Source organism: Hoplias malabaricus, chromosome 6 (assembly GCF_029633855.1).
Source record: "Hoplias malabaricus isolate fHopMal1 chromosome 6, fHopMal1.hap1, whole genome shotgun sequence".
NCBI classification, from domain to species: Eukaryota; Metazoa; Chordata; class Actinopteri; order Characiformes; family Erythrinidae; genus Hoplias; species Hoplias malabaricus.
The window spans coordinates 34994039-35003891 of record NC_089805.1 but is presented as its reverse complement, the minus strand read 5'-3'; positions in this window follow the sequence as shown (position 1 = coordinate 35003891).

Sequence of the window (9853 nt, the reverse complement as noted above, 5' to 3'; positions counted from 1 at the left end):
CTGTTCTTTGCATTTATTAGTTTTCTTGTTTAAAGTTTCTTTTGTCTCATAAGTCTAAATTTCTATATCTTTCTCAGCCTGTGAATTTATCTTTAGTGTCCCTAGTGTTTTGTAGTGTGTCTGTTTCTGTCTTGTTTTTACTTTTGTCTATTTGTGCCAGGTATAATCTAGCTTGGTCTCAGTATGTCTCTATGTAGTACTTTTGCCTGTCTTTTTGTCTCCTTGGTATGTTGTCTTATGCCTGGCCCACACTACAGGAGTTTACACAAAAATATATTTCACAGATTTTTTTTCTGTGATTGATCGTTGTTAGTCTTCAAAGTCCCCACACTACAAGACCCACCCTGAATGAAAAACCACACACTGTCCGATTATACACGCTGGCAGATAGCTCCTCTTCTCAAAACCTTGTGGGAATTTCTTGCAAACTGCTACATAGCGAGAGCAGGCAGGAATTTCTTATACACAGGGCTATGTCTGAAACAGAAGGCAGCAGATACCTTGCCTTCTTGCTGCCTCATATGGCAGCATTTTGAAATGAATGTGTTTGTAACAGAGTCACATTAGTGTTCAATATTTTAACACATTGCCAGGACACCTGTATACTTACGCTCCCTTGCCAGAGGAATTAGATCTTTGAAGATAAAACACGCAGCATTAAATATAGAGGCAATTCTGTGCCTACAGAATATCGCCTTAGTCGACAGCCATCCGGTACTTTAAGACACAGCCTAGATGTAAACAAACACAGTGGATGGCGGTGAAATAACCCCAGCTCGGCCCTTATTGGTTTACCGTCTTTCAGGCATGATGTTCTCATTGAGTTTCACACCAGAGAACCAGTGTCCACCAGACACTAAAGGATTCATGGGCAGCCCCAACTGCACTGGGAGAAAATCGGAGGAGTAAAGATTGGATTGTGGACTCCCAACACTACAGGATACATTGTTTATCTGTACTACTACTGGTTAAGTTGTTTATGATAACCCTAAAATCAGGAGACCTCTTGCGATTGTTGGGAGGAGCAAATCAACCTATAAATTGGCCTGACCCTTATTATCTGAAGGTAATGATAATAAATGGTTTTAAAGCGAACATTTTTTGTAAAGCTTTTAAGTGTTATTTCTGTTGAATTAAATGGGATGACCAATTGATTTGACCAGTTTTCATATCCTGTTCTGTATTAACTTTGTTGTGGCGTTAGTCTAATTCTTTGCTACATGGTCAGAAACAACTATCCTAAAATGAACAGGAGCAGCAGGTACTTTAAAGGACCTTTTTTGGTTCCAGTAGACACTCACTTTGTATGCATTCTGAAATTCAAGCACAACATGCTGCAGCTTTCCAAAGTCCTGTCTGTTTCCAAAGTCCAGTGCTGTAAGGTAGTGTGGCATTTCTTTATGGCAAAAGCCCACAGTTTATGTGCTGCACTTGTGCTGCCTCTGTTGAGCCACTGAGCCACATGAAAAATGCATGAAACCCTGACTCAGCTTGGGAACATGGAACAGTGTGTCCACATCCACATCCACAGTTTAAAAACCTGTAACAAAGAAGGCATGAATTACTGCATGTAACATGACAGTAACCACAAAGTAGTAGAAACTGACTTGTGGGTGTTTTGTAGCCTCTGTAGACTGGAAATTAACAACACTCTCTACACTGCATACAGAAAGAAACGAGGCAACAGTGAACATACACAGTCGAAACCAGTTTTAATATTTTATCAGAACAGATGAGTGGCGATTTGTCTATAGCCTTTGATGACTTTTCCATTTGACCAAGAAATAAATTATTAAAAATGCAAATGTGTATCCTTTCTTTTAATGCCTGATTACAGTAACTGTACTTACGCTTTTTCCTGCGGTCAGAAAAATCCTTCTATATCCAGATTTGACATAACTTGCTTCTGTTGAACTGTGTGTAATGTTTCACAGAATCTTGCTTTGAAGATTTGGACACCTCTCTGTTGGAAATGTGTAAGTGTGAATATGCATTCAATTATTAGACAAATCTAATGAACGTGAAGGAATCTGATGACTTGAGAATCTGAAGACCCAAACTTTGGCATACTCAGTCTATCAAGCTAGAAATTATTTTGAGCTGTGTATCTGATATTAGTTTGAAGCCTTGCCAAATTAGACTCAACTACTCTTAGATTTGAAACATGTCAAGCTTTGCAGAGTGACATGCATCACTATTTTTGTCTTTTTATTTCAAAACAGCAACAATTTTCCGGTTTTTAAATATGAATGTGACAACAGGTTTGTTCAGAATTGGTTCTAGGGGGTTTCTGAGAGACCAATGCCCTAACAAGCTTGGTCCTCCTCTACATGAGAAAAGAGTCAACTCTGAAAAAAATAATTATGCATACATTGCTTTCTATAAACATGTGGTGACAATGCAGCACATCAAAGTGAAGCACATTTTCTAGTCGGACCCTTTAATCCAGTGGAGCGTGTCTCCCTAGTGGATCAGAAATTTTCACCTGCTAGCAGAGTTAGAAAGAATTGGAATAAGGTGAGTTTGACTAAAAGAATATCAAGCAAGAGAGGTTCTGTGATGAAGAAATGATTGTGAGCAAAAGCCTGTCTGCCTCAGTGTGCTGCTTTAGCTGTGTAATTAACCCTGTCTGGTACTGATGCTCATTTAGAATCATCTGAGCCATTTCAGCAAAATGAATTAATTGCTCTGTCTTTCTCATTTCCTCTCTCTGTCTCTCATTACACACACACACACACACACACACACACACACACACACACACACACACAGAGAGAGAGAGAGAGAGAGAGAGAGAGAGAAAGAGAGAGTAAATTAAAAATATTTAAATTCTCAGTTTTAAATATTTGGTCCTTTTGTGGCAGGTGACAGATTATGCAGTTTGGTTTTAGAACTACACTACACTTCATAAAGTTTTATAAAGAGCCCAAACACTGGGTTGTGAAGCAGTGGAACTGTGTTCTCTGAGAGATGTAACACCATTCAATACCTCGAAACAGGTGCAGTTGCCCACAGACTTTTGGCAGTTTAGTGTAAGTAATGAGTCATAGTTAGACGCTCTGCACCTTGTAGTTCTATTGGATGTGTGTTTTGTTTTTGTTTTTTAATCTATTTGCAAGAAACCATAGAAACTAGGGAATTCGGTTTGTGAAAAATACAGTGAAATGAAAAAACAAAATGCATTAATATACTGTTCTGGAATATTGTATCAATTGACTTTGTCCCAAACCATAAATTACTCTTAAAGGAACACCAGGTAAGACTTGGTATTTTTGCTGCTGTGCTTCCTCTACACTCATAGAGTGTGATTCACTTTTACAGCACTGTCCTGTAATCAAGGGGAAGGAGGAGTGTTTTCCTTCTCCAAAAGATACAAGTACAGTTTATGAAGTTCTGTACCTGCAGTAGCCACAAAATCAGAAGCTCTGGTCAGACAGCATCTCAATCATTTTGAAACTGAAATTGTAAGATAAAATACTACATAGTGTTGCTTTAATAATGCACTGATTAAAAGCTTAATATGTGGAGAACAATAAGGTGGCATAAAAATGGAGCTTCATAGGCAGAAACTGCCCCGTTTGGCCCCTTTGATTAAATGAAACTGCTCCTGACAATTTCACATTCAATGTGTTTATTTGCAGTATTTGTCCTGATGTAATATCTTTTTGTGGAATGCTCACATTATCATCATCATCATTTTTTTCTCCGCTTCTCCATTTCAGGGTCGCGGTGCTCACATTATTATTATTATTATTATTATTATTATTATTATTATTATTATTATTATTATTATCATTATTATTGTTGTTGTTGTTATTATTATTGAAGGTTTTAGGCGTTAGTTATGAATGAATGTCTGCAGTTTTGTTAAATATGGTTTTAAATGGACATTATTTAGCATGACTTTGCCCTGGAAAGTGAGTTATTAGAAAATAAAAGTCTACTTAACAAAGCGGGTGACAAATCCATCCTTGTATTTTAATAGCGCAGAGGCTTGAAGCTGCTTCCATGTTACCCCCAGCTCTATTGGGTTTCAGAATGCGAGAGGATGACATGTATGATCAAGGGAGAGCGAAATCCGCACTGATGCTTTGATGAAAGGAACAGATCTGGGTCTCCAGCACAAGACAAACAGGAAAGAGGAAGAAGGAACGAGAGCTAGATTAGTTTTGTTTTCCAATCATCCACATGCCTCAAACCATATTGATTAAAATCCTATAACCCTCTTTGTCTCTGCGATACCCCCCTCAACCCCTCAACCAAACACCACCCCACCCTTCTCCATCCGCCTGTCCTCAAGAGAAATGACTCCTGGGCTCTCTCTCACCATTAAAGATTCACTGACAGAGAATCATTCTTCTTGACCTCAAAGTTGAGAATTTAATTTTTATGATACCTATCAATCACGGGGAAAAGAGATAGGAAAAAATTTCAAGTCACGACTAAAAGATATTGCCTTTACGTACATCAGTCTGTGAGTTGTCATTCCTCATTTATTCCAGACAGGACCTGGGACCCATTGGCCATATTCTTGTTTGGCAGAACCACTGCCTGCATTTCTTTAACAGAAACAGCCACTGTAAACTCACAGTTAAACATTAATGCTCCTTAAAAGTTTTATTAGAATGAATGAGCAGGCAGTGACAGTTCTATAGGCTGGGAAGTGTGTTCACTGAAAAAAAGAGGTGAAAAAAACACCAGCTGTGTTTTGGCAAGCAATATCAGTAATAAACTTGCTTCTATAGATTATTTCTTGTTTGTTTTGAGCTCACAATTCTGCTGCCAAATAGAATGTGGTTGTGTATAAAAAGTTTCATGAAATAATATTAACAATGATTAAATACAAGGTATATTCACTCATTCATACATTGTCCATAACCACTTCATCCTGTTCAGGGTCAAAAGGGGTCAGGGCAGGAACACACCATGTACAGGGCACCAGTCTGTCACAGGACATCACAAACTCACCCAGTCACTCACACCCCATGGATAATTGTACACAGCTAATCCACCATGCTCCAAAATGTTCTTTTTTCGGGGGATTTGGATGTGTGTGTTTATGAAATGGGATGTATTACATGGTGTTTTTTTTTTTTTTTAGTTTTTTAATTTTGTTTTATTTAGTTGGTCTTTTCTTCAAAATGATTGAGACTGGGCCATTGGTGTTGCTTTAGCAGCAATTTGAAAAGAGCATTGTTTTGTTTTTTTTGTCTTCACGTGGTTCACAAGAACATGTGCTGGCCTCCACCTAGGCTGGATGCTTTATGAGATTGTTGGAGTCTTAGTAAGCGGGTGGAAGTATCAAAGACTAAAATTGTGTAAAAACTTAATCAGGCAACCTCAGAAAACATATGGGCCAAATGTAAACTTACAGACATGGACATTAAAAGGTTATAACATAGCTTTAAATAGAAGCCAAGTTAGTACCCCATGAAGACAAGTGGGATACACACACAACATTTGTCTATACATCCCAGAACATGATAATTAAACAACCAGTTCATTATACAGCAGCCATAGCACCAGGTGCACAGCTGATAACTGAGGAATCCTGTCCTCACTGACTTCATTAATGCAAGCTTACAGCTTGGTTTGAAGTGTCATGTGTGTTTATTGCTGGTAATTATGAAGGATGAGTGGAAGACTACAGAGAGGGCAGTGAGGGGCAGGAGAAGAGAGGGACCCCCCCCCCAGCAAAAAGACTGAGCAGATGTGCTGCCACACTCCATGGCCTTTGTTTCTCCCCTTGCCTGCAATGCCGGTTTGCACACACACACACACACACACACACACGCACAGGCACATGCACGTCCTGGAATATTAACCTTATTAGATGTATTTGCATTCGAGTTAAGAGGGAATTAAAAGCGCAGCGGGGCAGGATTAAGAACTCACAGGCAGGTGCAGAGAACGGCTGGAATACTGATGGCTAACCCAGCCTCCATTCCCTTACTTAATCACTGCAGCCACTGCAGAACAGCCACAGACATGGAGGCAACAAAATGTGAAGAATACAGTAAAAATAAGTCATATAATAAATAAATATCATCCAAATAGAGACATATTCATTCATTCATTCATTCATTCATTATCTGTAACCACGTATCCAGTTCAGGGTTGCTGTGGGTCTGGAGCCTACCTGGGATCATTGGGCGCAAGGCAGGAACACGCCCTGGAGGGGTCACCCGTCAAACAGAGACATATTTCCCTATTAATAAGATACTTTACAAAAAGATATATTCAGTTCTAAAACACATCTAATTAATTATATACTACCCCATAGATGCACATATATACTGCCAGGAGCACAGAGATCAAGTGAATAAATGAGTTCTAAAACCATTATGAATGCAAAAATGTTGAGCACCTAAATGTCCTCAACATTTAATAATGACAAAGTCCTGTGGCTCAGCATCATCTTCATTACCATTACTTTGAATCGTGTAAATCCCCATGATTCTGCACTCAGTGTCTTTCTCCACTTCACCAGTAGCAGCAGCCTGAACACATATACAAACACACAACACTGAACTTACACTAAAGTTATCAATGACAACTCAGAAAAGTGGATGTTTGCTGCTGTTAATTATGTGCCAATAACATTGGACATTAAGTATTACAGTGCTTATATACTGAAGTAATTACTATGATTTGATACAACGGATTAGTCTCTGATTCATTATTTACTTAGATTCTGAATCTCTGAATGTAGAATATTTATTGATGTTGAAATTACATAAATTACATGTAATGAAATTACATAAATTTAATTCCTGGAAAAAATGGATGTCTGCGGACACAAATGTGCAGGTTACTGAAGCTCCATTTTTAAAAGGGACAAAAATTAGGTGGCTGTGAAAAAATCTGAAGAAAATTTTCATCAAGTCCTGGCAAAAGTGAAAACCTAAAGCACTTTTTTTATGCATCTAAACATCAGATTCCTTCCAAGAATGAACACTGCAAGTCTATTTCAACAAGAGCATTACTCATTCAAATTAAACAACTGAATCAATGACTATGACATCTGTGAATTAGGCACAAAAAAGTGACTCACATTAAAAAATTCCTAAATTTGTACTGTGAGCTCTGGCTACACTGCTGTACTGCTGCTGCTGCGCTGGTCACTGGGCTGTGCTACTGCTGCTGCACTGGTCACTGGGCTGTGCTACTGCTGCTGCTCTGGTCTCTGCTGCTGCTGCACTGGTCTCTGGGCTGTGCTGCTGCTGCTCTGGTCTCAGCTGCTGCAGTGGTCTCTGGGCTGTGCTGCTGCTGCACTGATCTCTGGTCTGTGCTGCTGCTGCACTGATCTCTGGTCTGTGCTGCACTGGTCTCTGGGCTGTGCTGCACTGGTCTCTGGGCTGTGCTGCTGCATCTGCTCCTGCTCTTTCTCTGGGCTGTGCTGCTCTGGCTGTGCTGTAAACAAACCACAGGCCAAACTTGTTCCGCATTATTTTAGTTTGTGATTTTAGTATACGGGAAAGACAATTGATTCCATTAGGACTAAATAAAGTGTGATGTATGATGACCCCAATAATGATTTTGAATAAATTTAACACAAAACATGCCTGTACTTGTAATATGCCTTTTCTCCTTCACCCATTCACCTTTTTCTGAAGATCTGCATTGGCTTAACTGAAATGTGGTCCAGCTGCAACAAGACATTTAATTGCAGAGCCTTTTCTGCATTCACCTGGAAAGGTGTTGACAAATATACAATAGTTTATTTATATTACTACCATTAATCTACATTATTAAAAAAAAATAAACTCCTTAACCATGGGTTGATATCGTCACTGTCCAATTAAAACCATTTATCTCCCAAAACAATTACTTTACAGGAATAAAAACACCTACTTAACTGTCAATGAAAGTCAATGTAAAAAGTTTTATGCAGAAAGTAATTCTGGAGCAGCTCTATTGGTTCATTCATCATGACATTTTCAGTGTGAGGGACAACAATTGTATTCAAATAATTTAGTAAACTAAAACTCCACAAAAATGAAGATACATGTTTTTAATTGGAAAGTGTTATGTATACATGATATACATTAATATAAATTATATACTAATATAATAAATGCTGAGTCTCGACAACGATTTCAAGAGTCCACCTAACCTTAAGAATTCAAATTCAAAATGAGATCGAGACAAGACTTGTTTACCAGCATATATTATTTAACCCATTATGTATTACGCACTGACCAATTTAATGCTTTTAACATTTTTAGAAATTCCTCTTGTTATTGTTTACATCTTATAAAATGAAAAAAAAAAATTTTAATTGGGCTAACTTCATAAATTTAGAACCTTTTCTTACCTGATGACACCAGGATGTAAGTTCTTTGAAATTTCCTGTGTGCAGTTTCCAGTTTATTTTCTGGCACACTTCAAGTTCAATTCACTCAAAATAAGAATTTGTAAAATAATCCAGGTAGGTAACAAGCTAATCACCATAGCTCATAGACTGTCCAAATATAATGTCCATAGGCACACGCCTATGAATGGGGTTTTCATTTCAGTGCTAATATGCTCAAATATAGACCCAGTTTTTTTATGTGTCCCTTTTTTACAAAAATAAAATAAAAAAATTTGTGACGGCACGGTGGTGCAGCAGGTAGTGTCGCAGTCACACAGCTCCAGGGGCCTGGAGGTTGTGGGTTCGATTCCCGCTCTGGGTGACTGTCTGTGAAGAGTGTGATGTGTTCTCCTCGTGTACATGTGGGTTTCCTCCGGGTGCTCTGGTTTCCTCCCAGAGTCTAAAAACACACGTTGGTAGGTGGATTGGCGACTCGAAAGTGTGTGTGTTGCCCTGTGAAGGACTGGCGCCCCCTCCAGGGTGTGTTCCTGCCTTGCGCCCAATGATTCCAGGTAGGCTCTGGACCCACCAAGACCCTGAACTGGATAAATGATTACAGACAATAAATGAATGAATGAATAATATTTCCTATTCAGTATTAGACCAAAACCTGGCTGCAACTTAGACCATCATTGCAATTTATTTAAATACAAAAAAACTGAGTTAACATGAACATTTCCAACATCTGTTTCCCTCTGGTGCATAATACAATCATATTCATTCATTCATTATCTGTAACCCTTATCCAGTTCAGGGTCGCAGTGTGTCCGGAGCCTACCCGGAATCATTGGGCACAAGGCAGGAACACACCCTGGAGGGGGCGCCAGTCCTTCACAGGGCGACACACACACTCACACATTCACTCACACACTCACACCTACGGACACTTTTGAGTCGTCAATCCACCTGCAACGTGTGTTTTTGGACCATGGGAGGAAAAAATGTATAAATTTATAAACAATTTATTATCACCGTAACTACTTTATCTCTCCCCTCATACAAGGTTTGAGGCTTTGCGTGTCTTCTGCTTATGCTTCTTTTGGGAGCATTTTCTGATTTTAGCTTATTGACACAGCCTAACTACTGTTTATTCAGACGCCTGTACTTATAAATGTACACTATATGGTAATACATTTTGCCAAGGAAGCACAATTCGACAGAACATGAGGGTATAGTGTGACTTTTGCTTTTGTTCTATTTTGTAATGCACAAGAAATGTTTGTATAGCTCCCATTTTTAAACCAAAATGCAGCCATGTTTGCATAGAGAGGGACGTGAATATGCGTGTCAAAATTCAACTTTATATGTCCCAGATTAACCAGCTAGCGAACTCCTGCAGATACAGAAAAGAGCAGCTATAGTAACTTAAATGTGATTACTGAAGCAGCCATGATATATTGTGACCACTGGTCTACAGCTCTGAGAAATGCACAAAGACCCCCAACAGTGTGTTGCTTTTATGGGGGCCATATCACCATGTACCACCTCACTAATATA